General features: G+C 39.0%; 1 protein-coding gene across 2 annotated transcripts in view; it reads left to right on the top strand.

Annotated features, from left to right (window-relative positions):
• The window catches only part of LOC134806863 (MOB kinase activator-like 2), an 85,541-nt gene that overhangs the window by 56,304 nt on the left and 10,127 nt on the right, over window positions 1-19,110 (top strand). The gene's annotated exons all lie outside the window — the stretch shown is intronic.

The raw sequence follows: 19,110 nt of genomic DNA, 5'->3' as shown, positions 1-19,110 counted from the left end.
ATGTTTCGTGATATATCTAACATTGGGTTTGGTAGACGGTGATAATTAATTCTGTACGTAATCTACATCTCTACTTTGTGGCCTATTCCTTAAATTATCTACAGTGTGGAGTCGCGTTTTGACGTCTGGAGTGACGAACGTAAAAAATACCCAATCTGATCACATTCGTTACATCCATCCGGAGTAGATTTTACTTACTATTCTCTAAAAGTTTTGGTATCAACCGCTGGCAAACGAGCTTGGCTTAAAATAGGATTGCCGGTGGATATGAGGTTAAATGATTTATCTGCTGATGCTAGGTAAAGAAGTACATAGTAAGAATGAGGATATCAACACATCTCTGTTCGCACAGAATCCCATTTAGCCGGTGCTTCGTGAACAATAACCGGTCTACTCTGCACTCGTTGTAAGCTCGCCTCTGCCACTATATTCTAGTTCCCGCGTTGCGATCCAAACTGGTTCCATTGTTAAGATAGGCCCGTTTGTGTACGTTCACCTTTTAAAAGTATTGTTTTTGAAAACAACGACAATGTTGCCTCGCTCCACACATCACGGTCCGTAGTTCTAGCCTTGCTTTCACGACAGTTAGGTTTAGTGAGCATGCGATCTCTGAGATAATTGCATTCTTTAGTTATGCTACTAGCGTCGATGTACACTTATTTCAAGGAAAACAATTTGTTTCACCCGATTATTTTTACTGTTACATTTGAATCTGATATCTCTAATAGAGCAGTTATACATAGTTAATGGATATAATAACTAATAGTAGGCCAACCACGAGATCAAGTAAGCCTGTGGAGTTACGGAGGTTAACATCATGTTAACACTGTTAACTTAACAGCTGAGCAACGCTATAATCATATCTCTTTTCCGCAGCACACTCATTGGGAAAGATATAAACCCCCCGAAACATGAATGACAAAAAATTGTCTCCAAATATTAGTGATTCAGAAGGAGTATAAAGCTGTCCAGTTTGTGTCTAGTTAGAAATAACAGTCGACAGTCAAACCAATTTGTTAACTAAATTAGTTGGCATTTATGATTCCGACCTCAGAATACTCATAACTTATTATTACGAATAGAGGTCAAACTATACTAAGGACGGTCGCTAAGCGTGTGAATTAACATGCTGTTGTGTGGAACAGCGTCGCAAGAGACGGTAAAAGTGCTCCGACCGGCCGGTCACTACCCGCGCCGCCTACATCCTACATACCCACATCTGCGCACCTGTCTTCTAAATACACGTTTAGAAACCTCACTCATAACTCACGTCTCGAGCGGAGTCGATGTCGACGTCATTGCCACCGGATTCGACGTCAAAAAGAAAATTGAAGACGCTATGCCGTATGCGACTTACTTCCGAGCCGAGGCCTTTTCGCTGCGGTGTTGTTTGCATGCCAAGTTCCAAAGCTATTTCGTTGACAAGAGCAGCATCAACTTTTGAAAACCAACAATAGAAAAATATTGCAATTTAATTACCTTTTAACTGAAAACTGCTCGAATAATGGTACTCATCATTTCAGATTCAATTTTGCTGACAAATGAGCTTGAGTGCGAAAGGTAGATATTTTTGCACTTCTTCCAAGCTAATGTTAACTTAACGTCAATGTTAATTTTTACAAACGATTTTGCAATCGATTGCAAGCTAGTATAACCTGTCTCCGATATTCATTGTCATTATGCAAAATTTGGAGATCAGGTCAGAGTCGGTTAAACTAGTCCGTCTATCAATAGCTAAGCTAAAATCCGCTAAAACATCGAGTGTATCTTCCCATAAATCGATTTGTATTTTAATTGAGTTAACTGGTTGTGCCAGATCCCATAAAATACCTGTTCGAACAGTAATTGGTTTTCGCTCGCAAGTCGGAGCCTTTTCGTATTGGTGGGGCACTTCAATGAGTGCCCTACTGCCCTATCGGTTATAACAAATGTCAACCAAGTGTGTAGGAAAAACTATCGATATCTTTATATGACAACCCATATTTTCAAGCTCCCTGCAGGAACGACAATTTTAACGAAAAATTATTAGATGAGAGATGGTGCAACTTGCCCTAAGGGTCGAAAACGCGCGGGCTCGATAATTCAAATGACTGGCTTCACTGAACAGCGCTTGCAAGCGTAAAAAAATCCCACTTTGCATTAGCCCCGCCTGAAAATATAAGTAACAAAAAAGCTATGCTACGTCCCCGACGTGCTCGAAGAGCAAAGCTGTTAATAACCTCATCCTTTTTTTGAAGTCGGTTAAAAAGAAAAAAGTATCTATCACGTGCAAGCTTGTATGTTTTTACTTTTTCCGATAAAGTTTGTATGTGGAGCATTTTTTAAATTTATTACCTGTCATTGGCAGACAGGCTAAATTTAGAATCGCAATTTAGACTGCGTAAAGGGACAAAACTTCTCCAAGAAGCTAGGCGGTCGACGCGCTAATGAATGTTAAGGGACAGGGTAATTAGTATGGTCGACACGTATCAGTGTCGCTGACACCAGGGTCAGTCCACTTTGTGCGTCACGAGAGATGCACAGTTATCGATCGAATCTATAACGTACCGGTTTTGTTACCTGTTTAGGTGAACCCAGGCCCAGGTATAGCGGACAGTTTGTAATGGCAAAATAATTGTATAAGGTTATTATATTATTATATCGCGACCACGAAAACTTATTACACTGAATTGCACAAATTGATAAGAAATCCCTATCGAGATAGAACCAACCAATCATCTATTGATTAGGATGAGTAAGAACTTTTAAATATGTATGTTCTATATTCTATCCAGAATAGACTAGCTAAAAATTTAAAGCGTTTTAAGCAAGAAACCCCAGTCCCAGTCTGATTTTATTATCGTTTTGGCGAGACCAGTGACCACTAAGTACCATCAAGAACATTTCAGTACGAGTATAAAGGGGCCCAGAGATTACCAATTCGCCGGACGATATCAGCCTGTCAGTTAAACGCAAAAGTTGACAGTTCCCAACAACTGGCAGGCTTGTATCGTCCGGCGAACTGGTAATCAGTGGTACCCTTAACGCATTGCTCTTGATATTGCTCGCTTGGCCTGAAATGAAACATTGTTTACAATCACATTGTATACATGGCGCAATGTATGGATGGTGTGGGAGCACAAGCTGCTTGTCTGCCTGCCCCGCGCCGGACACAATAACCGTGCCGCACACAAAGCAAACACATAGAGCCTTTGTCTACACAACAATGCTGCCCTGCTTATTCTATGTGCAGTACTTGCACGAAAATCATCGTTTAAATAAAGAACTTATTCAAAGAGAACAAGGTAAACAATTGAATGACATTTCAACTGCGATTACTGCATATGTTGTTAGCACGGCAGAATGATGAACCTTGACGAGCGCTCACCAGACCTTCACAAAGAGTGCTGACCAGTATAAGTCTGATCACATTGTGAACAGTTGCTATAAATCTTTGGGCCAAATTTAACTGGGGGTGACATCTGCTATTCCATTCCAAATTATGGGAAAGTCTATGATTGGAATTGGAACATCTTTTGCCACATGCCACATCCCAACAGCACCAGTTAAAACATTTTGCTCTAGGTCGAAAGTTTGACCTTGATAACGCATCCAGTGCCAACGGTAAGAAACTATGAAGTAGGCACCCGGGCCAATTGAGAAAAATCGAATGCAGTCACTGCAGTCAGTTATTAAGTTATATTAAAGATAAATTACACTTTTTAGCGCTTTCTCTTCAAGAATTTAGCTCGCTTACTATATACGTAATAGGATATGAATATCTCGAGGTGGGATCGTGGTTCCACCAGGCTAGGTAATCTTAAATGAGCGCAACGGTTGCGCCACCGCACCGACTGGCCCGGTTAACACAACACGTGTGGCTGGTAACCGTTCTTGCACTGCAACAGGCGGCATGTGTATGTGTACTTTACAATCGACACTCGTTTTTAGGGTTCCGTAGCCAAATGGCAAAAAACGGAACCCTTATGGATTCGTCATGTCTGTCTGTCTGTCTGTCTGTCCGTCCGTCCGTATGTCACAGCCACTTTTTTCCGAAACTATAAGAACTATACTGTTGAAACTTGGTAAGTAGATGTATTCTGTGAACCGCCTTAAGATTTTCACACAAAAATAGAAAAAAAAACAATACATTTTGGGGGTTCCCCATATTTTGTAATATAACTGAAACTCAAATTTTTTTTTCATCAATCCCATACGCGTGGGGTATCTATGGATAGCTAGGTCTTCAAAAATGATATTGAGGTTTCTAATATATTTTTTTTTCTAAACTGAATATTTTGCGCGAGAGACACTTCCAAAGTGGTAAAATGTGGCTCTCAGTTGTGTAACATTGAGATCGAGAGGGTTTGAAAATGGACGCCGTCATAAGTTTTCGCTCCAAGAGCCGTCGAACCTAATTGAAAACTACCATTACTCACAAATCCATTCATATTTTCCAATACGTAGGCGTATAGGTAAAAAGAAGAATTCTAAAGGAGTAATTCCAGCACAAAACTATAAGTTACCGGAATTGTAATTGAAGATAATGATGTGGTACATACATATTAGTGAATACTGACGGCATGGATATTTCATCAAGCGGAGTGACAGAGCATTCAGTGAATGCTTGTCGAGTTCGCACTACATCAAACAACCGTTTCGGCAATCCGTCCCGACTAGACTTCCCTCACGAAAACAACCGACCACATTGCTATGTTCGGACCAGTTTAAGTCTGGCCCCCTATTACGCATACTTATAACGAATATCACGATAAACTATACTAGGGGACGTGCTGACAGTCAAGATAAAAACGTTTTGTGAAGAGGCAGGTTAGTCCCGACCCCATTGCCGCGACGATGACGAGGTCCTGTGACGTCACCGCCCGTCTCGCAACAGGTGTCCACCCCCCGGGGGCGGACGGGGGTGCGTTACGTGACGTCACCGCTCCATATCTGCGCCCTCAGTGACCTCGACTGTACGACTCGTTTGACTTTCGGGCTGGTCCACCCTTTCAGCTTAATGTGTTCGCTGAATCATCGTATGTTGATGTTCAGCTGTTCCGAATTCGAACTTGGGATCATTATTAAATAATTGTGTTTGTGTCGTTAAATTAGAACTTAAGTATTAGTAATGCGACGAAGATTCTTGTTACTAATTGTAAATTTTTAGCAAATACCATACAATGTAAGTAATTATGTACATACTAAGAGTACTAACTAACCTATTACAGCCAATATTCGTTTTAGAAAAGATGTAACATGTAAATTTCGTTGGCTATGTGTCTGAGGCACAACTCACACTACATAAAATATGCAATTTCGACGTTGTTTAATTACGAACCGAGGTCATAGGTACATAAAACCACACTGAAACGAACCCTGCTGCGTATAAGATGCGAGAACCGTTAAATTTCTAGTGTCGTTTTCGTGTAGTTAACGAACAGAGGGGCCTACAGCGAAAACCGAAAATCGAAATTTTGTTATCTGCCTTTTTATCGCTCTTGCATTGCATAAGCGACTGAGAGAGAGCAGATACAGAAATTTAGTTTTTCGCGGTAGGACCCTGAGGTCCTCACACTCAGGACATTTTTAAACTGATACTTCTTTATTTGCATATGTTCAGTATAATTTATTATGAGAATGGTAAAATGGCCGTGCCCAGCCAATGCAGCATTTGAAATAGGTACCTATCTATTAACAAGCTGTTGGCCGCCCATGCACAACATCTATGACAACTCTGATGATATCCTTGTCGGTACAATTGAGGTTTTTAAAAATGATAACCCCACTTTTAGCCAATAGGCAGAAAATAAAATAATAGAGTTAGACCAAGATAAGTCTGCAACGATTTTGATAGCACACGCAGTGCAAGTTTAAACGTCAAACTTATGAAATTATGACCTACGCTTGCACTGCGTGTGCTATCAAAATCGTTGCATACTTATCTTGGTCTAACTAGTTATTATCAGTGTTCCTCCACAACCTTTGATAAATATGTATTTCAGAATTCAACAATCCTTCAACGGTTGAGGATATAACTTTTGTGTCAATAAGAAACAGAGTTGATATTCTAAACTAAACTATATTGAACCGAGAAACGATAATTTGTACACAGAAACCTTCCAATGTTTCTCGAAGTCGTCGTGAGTCGGCCACTAAGTAAGTCACCGGTTGGTAATATCGATCGGTTCGCTGCGCCACCGAGCGTCGCGTCGCGTCGCGAATGAAGCATCCCACCTAACTTACCATTTATATCTTGGCTATTTCACTCTTGGGAGAATTTCATTTCATTTCATTTCATTTATTCAGTCACAATTTACATTGTATATGAATATAAATTATAATTAAAATTAAAAATAAAACTTAAATTATATCATGCAGCTATAACTATTATTTTACAAGACTTAATAATATTATTACATAATATTTACAGATATGGTATGTCAGAATAATTATTGAAATGTTAAGTATAATATAGGTTTAGTCAATAAAGATTATTATCATTAATAAAGTCCTGGACAGAATAATAGGACTTCCTTAAAAGAAACGCTTTAAGCCTTGCATTGAAAATACGATGATCTACTATAGATTTCAACTCGATTGGTAATTTATTAAATAATTGAATAGCCTGGACACAAGCAGCATGCTTCGGTATATTGAACTTGGCTATAATTTTATTAGGAATGTCTTTTCTTCTAGACAAGAGCCTGTTCTCTCTTTCGCTCTGGTTTTCAACCTGATGTAAATGTTTTATCAGATCAGAGAGCAGGACAAGAATATACAGGGACGGCACAGGCAAGATCTTAAGTTCGGTGAAGTGATCCACGCAAGAATCTCTTTGCGAGATTCTAACAATGGTACGAATACACTTGGTCTGAGTACCCACAACACACGCCTTCTTGAGCTTACCCAATAGCCAATTTTTTTTTTGGCTTAGTCAATTTGTGTGAAAGAGTCCTATAACATTTAATGTTTATTTTATTTTATTTGAGTGGATTGCAAAAGTTAATAACGCCACTGCCTTTGTTTTTGGAATCGTGCATGCAGGGCTTATATCGTGGATTTCACTCTATTTTTCCAATAGTCTATCTTTTTCAAAACCTGGTGCCTTCATCTTCAACTTTAGAACAATGCCTCCATCTCTTACGAGTAGGTTCTATACTACAGTGTTGGCACAGTTTGCAAGCGCACTTGAATACGTCGTTTGAACGGATTATGCCTCCGTTCTCGCTGCAATGCGGCGAAAGCAGCTGGCAGCGCCATTCTCGACGTATCCGCACCCACGGCGCTCGCTAGATGACACTTCTGATTCAATAAAACGAACAACTTGCCCAATATTAATGTTGATATTGCTGACATTTCATCCTCATAGTTTCACCAGACACCAATAAAGTAATGTTATGTTATGTTAGTATAATTATGTATACTAAAGCGACTGATGGACATTTGAGTTTGACACCATCAAGAGATTACGGATGAATATTTTATTAAATCAGTGTTGCTAAATTTCCGGTAAGGGACAATTGAGTGTGATGTTTTTGCAAGTATTTAATACGCACGTCGGCCGCGGCAGCCCTGACCTTCGCCTCCCCGCGAGGGAGGGCCGTTCTCACGTTTATTTATATTACACTCCGCTCCACTTGCTCAAGGATACAATTGCCTCGCGAATGGCCATACAGCGCAGCGTATATACGCCTCGCATTCTCTTCTATGAACGCACATTAGATAGCATCTATTCTCGGTTGTAATTTATGCTAGTCTACATTACACTATGCTGGTTACAGTTTGCGTCGTGAGGTAAATAGGAAAATGATTGTTTCTATGCTAGTTATATACGGTAATTGACGCAATACTCATGAGCACGACGCAAACGAATAATACTTTTAACTACCACACCAGCTCGGAAAGGCTTACTTTGCACTTCAAAAACGAATAGCAAAGTTGCACTTTGCTATCAGTAATTCACATGTGAGGCAAAGTAATCAAATGCAAGTTTTGAGTTGTTTTCTTATGTTTGCTGGTAGAATTGACTTTTAAATGATTTTGGATGATAAATATTTAATAACATTCATTTGAATTTGATTTGGTTTGATTTTGTTTGATATTTTACATTTAATATTTGCTTCGGTTTGGTGTGGTGAAAAATTGTGTGTTTCACTCGGGGGCAAATTTTGTTTAACCCTCGTGCTTTGAAACCCTCGCAACGCTCAAGATTCCATTATTCGAACCACTCGCTACGCTCGTGGTTCAGTTTTGGAATCTTTCGCTTGCTCGGGTATCAATATTAGCACGAGCGGTTAAACAACAACTTTGCCCCCTTGTAAAACAAATAACTATTTCCTGGTGTACAAAATATTTACAATTTTACACCCTTTGCCTTTTGTATGTCGTGTTAATGTCGCGGTTGCATTATTCTCAGCTATATATCTACTGCTTTGGACTCTTCTACATAGAATATTACTGCCTATGGTTCACTTTTTGCGTCCTTTATCACCTATCCACAATGAAATAAGCCGAAAAATTTAAACATACCTATTTGATATAGGTAACTGTATTGTACCTTGTACCTATATTTTATTTTGTTATTTAGAATTTTAATTCAGGCATCAAGGCCCATATTACAAATACCTTACAGACTAACATACATATGTATTTTATAAACTTAAAACTAAACACTATTTAGTCGACAAAACGCCGTGGCTCCGTTGCATCGGGCCGGCTGCTCTTGTGTGAGATTCGGCAGTTTGCCCCGGAACCCCCGAAAGACAAATAAAAAAAAAGATTATATAAAGACATGTATTGTAAGTATGTATAGTAATGAATAAATGTTACAGGACAATCTTAAACAATTATTCTATAATATATAAATACATATATACATATACGTATATACCTACTACCACTACTACTACTAATACTTGTTAGTTTGGTTGTTTGTTGTGTACTAGAAATTTTATGGTTAGGCATACATATGTGTAAATGGAAAAGCTAATGAGGTCGTGATTGAGTCCAATACAACATAATATTTGCACCTATAAAATAAATAAAAATAAAATAAACTAGTGGCTCTGTGAGCTGTAGACAGTGTAGACCTCGCGAGCATAGCTTATTGGGACCGTGCACGATGACAGCGCCACAAAGCGGTTTGATCAATCAACAATACAAAAATTTTAAGTGAAAAAAAATACAAAAAGTTATGTCTTACTGGGGATCGAACCCAGACTTTCTGTGTGTAAACAAAAAAAGCGAATGTTTGCAAAATGCGCCATGATAGTTCTTAGCTAAGCTGACGAAATTCGGCTACTCACTCTCGAGTAAAAACTAAATATCTAAATACCGCCAAAATCAGCGATACAAATTTTCTGAACTTTTGGCCTTTTAATCTATAAACATATCTCAAAAAGAAAAAACTTATGATATCGATACGACTATTTGTTTAGGCGCGAGGTATCACGACACCGCCATTTTTAAAAATTTCCAAAAACTGGATTGACATAAAAAAATTATTTAATCATAGAATCTGGTCACAAAATTTCACGAGAATCGGTTGAGAATTGTGACCTGTAGAGGAGAACATCCGGACAGACATACGAAAGCAAAATGCCCGAGTCAAAACTTCGCTACGCTTCGGTCAATAAATATTGGAGACATCTTACACAGATTCAACCTAGCCCCAAACTAAGCAAAGCTTGTACTATGGGTGCTAGGCGACGATATACATTTTAATAACAAAACTTCCGTTAGACACAGACATATTAAATATATTAACAACGGGTCACTCATGTATTTTAAGTCGAAAAACGCTCGACATGTTTCAGTCCACATGTCGAGCGTTTTTCGACTTAAAATACGTGAGTGACCCGTAGTTAATATATTTAATATGACGATATACATACTTATATATATATATATATATATATATATATATATATATATATATATATATATATATATAAATATATACTTATATACATAGAAAACACCCATGACTCGGGAACAAATATTAGTGTTCATCACACAAATAAATGATGATACATATGATGTAGAACTATTTTGCCGTGGCTCCAAATAGTACACCGTAAACACAGATTATCAGATTGGCATGAAAACAACAGATATAGAATAATGATAGACGCGCCAGAAATATCGCTACACTATTTCGCACTAATACAGAACAGAGGGAGCTTGGAATAGGTTCCAAGTAACATATTGTCGTCTCTATGGTTTTTATTTCTGCCATGTCAACGATTTTGAGTGAACTAAAAATTATTAACTCCAGACAAGAAGTTATGATTTATAACTTACGAAAAATGATCTCTCAGTTGGGACACTTGGAACCTCATCGCCATCTGCGTTTAGGCTTTGCGCGTTTATCCTCAGGTTGACGTTTTGTCGAAAAGTATCTATCACTAAAACTACAGATAGTTTTAGACGGCTTCAACAGTGGTAACAACCGCGCGCTAACGTCACGCGCGGAGAGAAAGTACACTTTTTGTGGTACGCGCACCATTCAACTATAACTATACGCTTATTTTGTACGATCAACGCACGTCAACACAAATAACATCGTTTCTAGTTAAAGAAACACTGTTTCACACGAATTCTATTCAGTCTGCGACATGATAATTGAGGACTTATGACGGTAATGTTATAATACAATGACTGAATCATGTATCACTTTCACAAAGCTATCTTCTGACTTAAAATAAAAGCGAGGTCGGCGTGGGCGGCGCGGCCCGAGCCAACTGTGGAGTCGCTGCACTGTCACCGGCCGAATTTAACAAACAAATAGCCACCATCACCCGGCCCGGCACTTAGCATCGCATGCTTCTTTAGAAGAAGAAATTTGATTCTTAGATTGGAACACACTGCAGGCGCAACCCTAAATGAAAGATAATATGAACAAAAGTTTTGAAAAAAAGCATGACTTTGAAATCAACAGTAACAGCACAATTCCTAATAATTTATTTTATTAACACACGTAAATGCAAAACATTAATATCTTAAGAATACATAAAATGTTCGTTTCGTATAGTCTGTGCTTTTTTAAACCCGTCAATTATAATTGAGTAATTAGATATTTAAAATGCGTTATTAACTTTTATTAACAAACCACAGGAATCACAAATATTATCACATTATTGATTTTAAAATATATTTCTTCTTTGTAAATTGTCTACTTTTTGAAACATAAGATCATAACAATGCTATTTTTTCATTCCAATTATTTTTATTGACATTGAATTTATTTGTCAACTTTACCGCAGAATGTGCCTGATAAAAAAACTGGTGTTTTCCTGTGTGATGTTCTTTACAAAGTAGACCACCAGAGAAGGACATATACTCGTAGTAAATGCAGAAACCCCAGAATTATTTACTCTGTAGGTATTAGTGATCCAAAAGACTCGAGCCTTTTAGCTCTTTTTTTAGGGCTCGTCTCATCTCTCGACGCCTAAAAGACTAAAAGACTATTTAGCTCTTTAGCCCCCGAGCCTAGTTCTTTTTAAGAGCCTAGACTCTTGAAGCTAATAACCTTATTAAAAGACTACATATTTTAAAAGCTAAAAGTCTTTATCTAAATATTAAGACTCGACATTTTTTTAGCCTCGAAGCCTTTCAGCCTCAAAGCCTAATGTAACAAAGGTTGTTACTACTACGTTTAGCTGACCTAAGTTTAAAAAGTCTACCGTACGAAACTGATAATTTTATCTAATATCACGATTTTCGGTCGTCCATGAAATTTTGTTCAAATAAAAACGTCACTTTTGACACTTGTATGGATGGGATATGTCAGTGTCAAACAAGTGGCAAAAGTGACGTTTTTGTTTAAAAAAACGTCACTTTTGATACGTGTATGAATGGGATATGTCAGTGCCAAACAAGTGACAAAAGTGACGTTTTTATCTAAGAAATGTCACTTTAACAACTTGTATGGACGTAGACGTGTGCGCCGAGTAAAAAACGATCGGCGGCGGCGTTTGCCGAAAAATCGGCGGCGGCGGCGTGTTTTCGGCGTGAAATCGGCGTGACCTTGACTTTCAAGTTTCTAAAGAAAAAACATTAATTTGTCGTTTTTCTTGAAAATATTGATTAATCCAGGTTGCTAGTAGGCGAACTACGTAATCTACGTATAGTTTTGAATAGGTTTTGACTAAAATAGGGTTTGTAAATGAATATAGGATAGGTATAATAACTTGATTTCCTAGTAATTAATTGGTTTGTATTTAGGGGGCATCTGGTCCCAATGACTTTCGATCCGATCTGTATCTCTCTGTAACTCCGTTTTGTCATGCTGTCCATGGCTTATCTTCAAATATCCTAGATATAGTGGACTGCCATGGCTTCCCTTTAATGGTTTTCTTGTTGTACAAGCACCAGGCTCACTGAGAAGTATTTTCTTCTTTCTCGGTTTCTCATTGCTGAGGATTGCGACCACATGTAATTTGTCTCAATTTCGTGCAGTCATAAGCCGTGTGAACTGCACGGTGCAGACTGCCGCCAGCCATCGACCATCTCATACATGCTCCACTCTGAGCACGTTTGCCATTCATTGGGCCTAAATTCATATTACGTTTCGCCACATCATGCGTTGGAAACCGCATAATATGTCCGAAGAAAGATGTAGATACCCGAGTGGCGATATTGAGCTATTTGAAAATTAAGGGGTTTCTTCTTCCAGCTGTCCTAGGTATATAAGTAGCAGTCTTCGCCAACACTACATCTCTAAAGCGCCAACCTTTGCACGTCACCCTTTTTGAGGCTCAGCGTTTCGGCACCATACTGGAATATATGTAGGAAAGACGAGAACTCCTACCACCAAGATATATAAACTTGCTCGCTTTTTCGTAATCACCGAGTGCGTCGGTAACTTGGAGTACGTTTGCTTTGTCTACAACCATTACTTTGGTCTCGGAATGGTTTATCTTAAGACCACTCTAGAGCTTTCAACTTCAATTTTCTTCAGAAGAGCCGCTATTTCGATGTACAATATAATACAATACAAATACTCCTTATTGCATACCTCAATAAAAGAATACAAGACAAAAGAAAACAGAAATACAAGCAGAGGTAAACAACAGGCGGTCTTATCGCTAAAAAACATTTCTTGTTGTTATTCCCGTAAGCCATTCGACAATAGCACAAGCAAGTATGATGATCGCAACGCAACATTAGCTAGTTAGTCTTCCTTTTCTGTTGCTCCTTGAGGTTTCATGGTACATGAGCCATGTGTTTTGGTTGCCTAGTTAATTGCAATGCAAGTATTTTCATGACATATCATTCTAACTTCGTATGTGAGGTGAAGGCATACAAATTCTAATTAATAGTTGAATGTGAATGCACAATTAAGAGGCAAAAATACTGCATATAATGCTTCTTCATCTTTTTTGACGCTGAACAACTGACGTGTGTCAAATATTTTGTGCAACTGGCTTAATCTGTTTCATTAAATAAATAATTGATATATATTTGACAACTGTAACATATATCATACAACAAAAATCTAAATTGTAATCCAAATATCAAGTTAAAATAGCTGATTAACAACACTCAAGGTCACGCCGATTTCACGCCGATCATTTATCGGCGGCGGCGGCGTGGCAAAAAAGCCCGGCGGCGGCGGCGCGCCGGCGCGGCGCACACGTCTATATGGACGGGATATGTCAGTGTCAAACAAGTGACAAAAGCGACGTATTTGTTTGAAGAACCGTCACTTTTGACACTTGTATGGATGGGATATGTCAGTGTCAAACAAGTGACAAAAGTGACGTTTTTATCAAAGAAATGTCACTTTTGTCACTTGTATGGATGGGATATGTCAGTGTCAAACAAGTGACAAAAGTGACACTTGTATGGATGGGATATGTCAGTGTCAAACAAGTGACAAAAGTGACATTTTTGTTTGAAGAACCATACCATACTATTCCATGTTACCATGCCAAAAATACCGTACCATACCATAACGTAACTTACTATACCATACCGCTCCATACCATACCATAAAATAGTATATTATTACGGATTTGAGATACAACTATAGCGCCTGGATAAAGTTTAATTGAATGATTGCTATTCAATTAAAGTAAGCATAATATGCTAAACTTTAATTGGAAAATCTGGTACTTACAAACTAGTTTAAAGGGATACTTCAGCTTATCTACATACGGTGTAGTGTAGACTATCAAATCTTTACACACCTACAATATCTAAGTAATTAAGTATGAATGCATTCATAAAAGTTAAGAGTTTATATAAGGCTCAAGTTCTTTTTAAGGTTTTAACCTTAAAAAAGGTTTGAGCTCTTAAAAAGGCTGTAATTTAAAAAAAAGGCTATATCCTTTTTTAAGACTTTAGCCTTATTAAAACCTTTAGCCCTTTGAAACCTTCTTCAAACCATTTCGGGCTAAAAAGGGCTCGAGTCCTTTGGGACTTGGAACACTAGTAGGTATAGATTTCACTAACTCTCAATAGTCCTTACTTACACGCTGGCGGGTGCAACTTCAGCTGCTTCTATGTGCGTCCCATGACACGGGCATTCGGCGTATCATTTACTTTTCGTTAACCTGTCGAAAGGGACTCTACGTGTTTGCTTCAGCTCTGCACACGCCACGAATGTATTTCCGGAATACTGTTGTTCCGCATAGGGGAAAGGAAGGGTAAGAATGAAAACGAGTGTCGTAGGTACTTACAACTACGTTATTCTTTAAAGTTTAAATTATGTGTGTGGTTTTAAAGCAAGACTAACGTCAAAAATACGTATCTACATGTCCATAACGCCAATATTTGGAATTAGTGTTAGTGTTATTTGTTATTTTACTACGCAATTAAGTTTCATAATCTCAAGACAAATTAAAGACCATTTATTTTGACCGCTGACGTTAATGGATAGATGCTGCGGCCTTGAACTTATTGGTGGGGTCAGCATAACTTCCTTGCGACGTTCTTCCACGGAGCGACCGCTACAGGCTATTACTACATCTTGAAAATTTCCTAACTCCGACCGATTTTCTCCATGTATGACTTTCCAGACGACCCTCAGTAGCGACTCTACTTACACGCAACGAACAAGGAGACATCAGCCTTGGCATTAGCATTAAGTAATTATGATTAATAATTAGATTCTGTCTGTCTGTCTGATTCTGTGTTGTGTGATATATGTATGTATATATGTATTTATTTATTTATTTATATATTTATTTATTTATATATCTCTTTAATGTATGTATTCATATTGTTATATATTTAGTTGTGCTGTTTTTTTTTTCTGATCTTGCACTTCATTTATTTTTGCTACCCTTATACTTATTTCTTCCCTTCGATAATTTCTACTACCTGAAGGTTGTCTGGAAGAGATCGCTCTTTAGCGATAAGACCGCCTGTTGTTGCTTAGTTTTTTATTTATGTTAATTTGCTGTATTTAATCATGTTTTCATTGTGCACAATAAAGAATATTATTATTATTATTAATGAATACTTACCCTCATAAAGGTGCGTGCGGCGTCAAGTCTTGTGACGTTCCGTCGAAATCGCGCAATGTCACTACTGATAACATATAAAGTTTATATGGCTGGCGAAGCCTTGAAATATGACAGTATACGGACGCTGACCACCGATTGCGTAGGCGATACATAATGCGCGAGCGCTGGAGTGTGCGACAGGGACGCCGCGCGGGCCGCAGCGCGCCGGGGCCGGGGGCCGGGCCTCAGTCGTCGCCGAGATGTGCCATGCGGTGGTGCTCGGCGTGCTGTTCTCGCTGCCTTCCTACTTGTACGCGGCCGTGCCCTTCAGGTGAGAACGGCGAACCGCAACGAACGAACGCAGTGACTTAAAAATAGTGTACATACACACTGTGTTACATTATTTTAATAAATCTCCAGGACCTGTCATGATAGGCTGTAGCATGAATACCCTTGTGAACCGGAAGTCGAACGGGCTCTATAGGGAACCGCTAACTATACGCTTTCTCGACGTAAATGGCCGGCCAATGAATCATGAAATGAGTGTGCGTTAGTGAGTGACGGATGGACTGCCTGGAGCTGGTCGCGCGATGGCTCGCCGCGCTGCTCGACTCGCTGCTCGGCAAGTTAGTACCCCTCCAGAGCTTCACTAAGCTTCCCGACCGCTACCTCATCTACAGGCCATAAGCCTAGCCGATTTCGGAAAAACCCTGGCTGCGTAAAATAAAAATAGTTAACTTTTAAGCTTTGATGCACAACAGCTTTCATGCCAGATACTATTAAAGTTTTGCTTGGCCATCCAAGCCAAGCGATCAGCCATTGAAATGCAGTTGTACTTTGGAGGCACAGAAACAGATGCATGCTGTTGACCTACAATTAAATGTCTAATGGGGATACAAATAGCTCCCACGTCCCAGCTATCTCACTCGTCGACTTAAGGTTGTAACTAGTAGCCAATAAATCTTACCAAAGCCCACAAATTTGGCATTCAGTTATTCTGGCTGGATTTCCAGGTTATGTTATAGACATTAGACTAGGAACGAACTCACGGTAATGTTCAACTCAACGGATGAAATCACCATATAGACTAGTCAGAGGAATCCATAAGGAAAACGAGGATGGCTTACAATGTAGTGCAATTCTTTAATAGTGCAATATCGTCGAGGGTCTACGTGACTGTAAGTAAATATTGCTCTAGCTTTCGCAACCAAACTAAAGCGTGAAATGTAACGAAGAAAAACCATCGGTAAGCACGTGACGTTCGATACTGCTAATGGCAAGGTTCCTGAGCTGTATTCCTTATGAAATCCCAGAAGCAGAAGAAAACCCTTCATTGGCAATAGACATTATTATTTAACGTCCCATCCCATCCTCCCATCCAACTAGTCCAAAGACTGTCAGAAAAAATAGATCCGTTTAAAGATCAAAGGTTTACCGGTAAACCTACATTTGAATACCACATTATAAACGTAATTTTGGCGACAGACAGCATAGTCCTACCTATTGAATGACCCCTTCGTTGGTTTCGCTAGGTAGTCACGGAAACGCCGGAACACTACATCCCTTGACCGGCCAGTGGCAGTGGTCGCCACAATCCTAAACAGTTTTAAAAAATACTTGAGCACTTGACTTGGAACAGCGAACATCAAGGAAGTCAGTACAAAAGAATTCGATTGGTTAGGTTAGTATCGAGGCAGGTAGGTAATGCAATCAAACTTCAAACGCTGATGTCAAGTAGTGTTTGATAGCCCTTGTCGAGAACACAAAAGGTTTTTTCTCAAAAATGGACGGCAATGTCGACTTTGCCGTTTAAAAAATAGGTTGCGAAGCGCGTAGTTTATGGTCAGTCAAAAATTAAAAAGTTAAAAACATTGCAGTATCGATTTTGGGACTGCAATGTTGCATACAAATTCCATTATTTGTCGAGTTCCAAACTTTTTAAAAGTTGAAATGGCCATATCAAATGAAGGCACAGGCCCATTAAACAGCCAAACAGATGATTAGTACCGCGACTATTTAGCTGTCTCAAATAGGTTGGCGTATTTTCGGCAGAAAAATACACTTCTATTTATTTATTAAAAAAATAAAAAGGCGGCAAAGCTAATTTTTTCAATTGTTTCTACTTTTTTCTGTGAAAATATATACTTAAGAAAGTTGCTTTTGTAAAATATTTCTATGATATTTATATTTCTTGCACCATTTTTGAGAAAAGCACTATATATGACTCGGCTGGAAGGCTACTTGCTGGCTTCGGATTCAATTAAACGGACTCCCAAGGTCGTCCGTTTAAAACGAATCCTCAGCCTGCAAGTAGCTACTTCCGAGCCTCGACAATAATGTACTATTTACCTAGCCCCGTATATCTAAGAGGACAGTGAGGTCGGAGTAAAATGCGCGCGCGTTTGTGTCTGACGTGAAGCAATTTCCTTTCCTTTATTATATTTAAAAACCGGCCAAGTGCGAGTCAGACTCGCACACGAAGGGTTGGGTTCCGTACCATTATCTATAAAAACGTTCGTCACCCATCCAAGTACTGACCCCGCTCGAAGTTGCTTAACTTCGGTCAAAATCACGTTTGTTGTATGGGAGCCCCACTTAAATCTTTATTTTATTCTGTTTTTAGTATTTGTTGTTATAGCGGCAACAAAAATACATCACCTGTGAAAATTTCAGCTGTCTAGCTATCACAGATCACGAGATACAGCCTGGTGACAGACGGACGGACAGCGGAGTCTTAGTAATAGGGTCCCATTTTACCCTTTGGGTACGGAACCCTAAAAAATACTAGTAAGAAACAAGTCGAGATGGATAGTGTGATACGAGTACATACATAATGTTTTATGTCGGAGCAGCCATGCCATCGGAGCGAATTGCGACTTGCGAAGCGATATTGGTTATCACTGAATCTTTTTGACGTAAGTCATAAATATCAGTATGATAACTACAATCAAGGGATCAAATGAAAGGATCGCACAGAAGTAAAAACTAAATTGAAATTCAGCTTAGATAAGATATGAGAAACGACAAACAAAAAAATGCAGTCGAATTTTACATTTCTCTTTTTCGGAAAGCAATAGAAAACACAGAGGGCCTACCACCGCCAACATCGAAAATAGAAAAACGATTTACCTCTATGCCGCTCTTGCATATTCGAGCGATACTCGTAGAGAGGCAGATGATGACATTGCGTTTTTCGCAGTAGGGTCTCTGGTACGTACCTATAGTGTGTCGAAGAGTTGACCATTGGCGAGGGCGCGGCGCGGACCGTGACGTCAACTCGCGTGATCGGCGTGATCTTGTTTACATCGGGTTCCTACGCGGCAGGCCCCATCTACAATTGATCATTCGTGAACCTTATAGCCACGACATAAAGCACATTCTTGTTTTGATACTCCTTTGTTTGCAATTGATATTAGCGCTACAGTTATCGATTATCGAGCACTCCCTCACATGCCTACTGTGTCTGTCTAGTGATAAGTGTGATAAGTGATAACGCAATGTTATTGGGGTGTTTACACTGTAATAGGGATAACTACTATTATTTTCTTCTTTTTTCCGAACTGTCGTCATCTATTAGAATTGCCACGATGATACTAAAAGGTACAGGCATAAAATACTCCCAGTATAGGCTCTTAATACTTGTTGCTTTACTACTACCTACTGTGTTAAATTAATT

Source organism: Cydia splendana, chromosome 3 (assembly GCF_910591565.1).
Source record: "Cydia splendana chromosome 3, ilCydSple1.2, whole genome shotgun sequence".
NCBI lineage: Eukaryota > Metazoa > Arthropoda > Insecta > Lepidoptera > Tortricidae > Cydia > Cydia splendana.
This window is presented reverse-complemented; position numbering and strand designations above follow the sequence as displayed.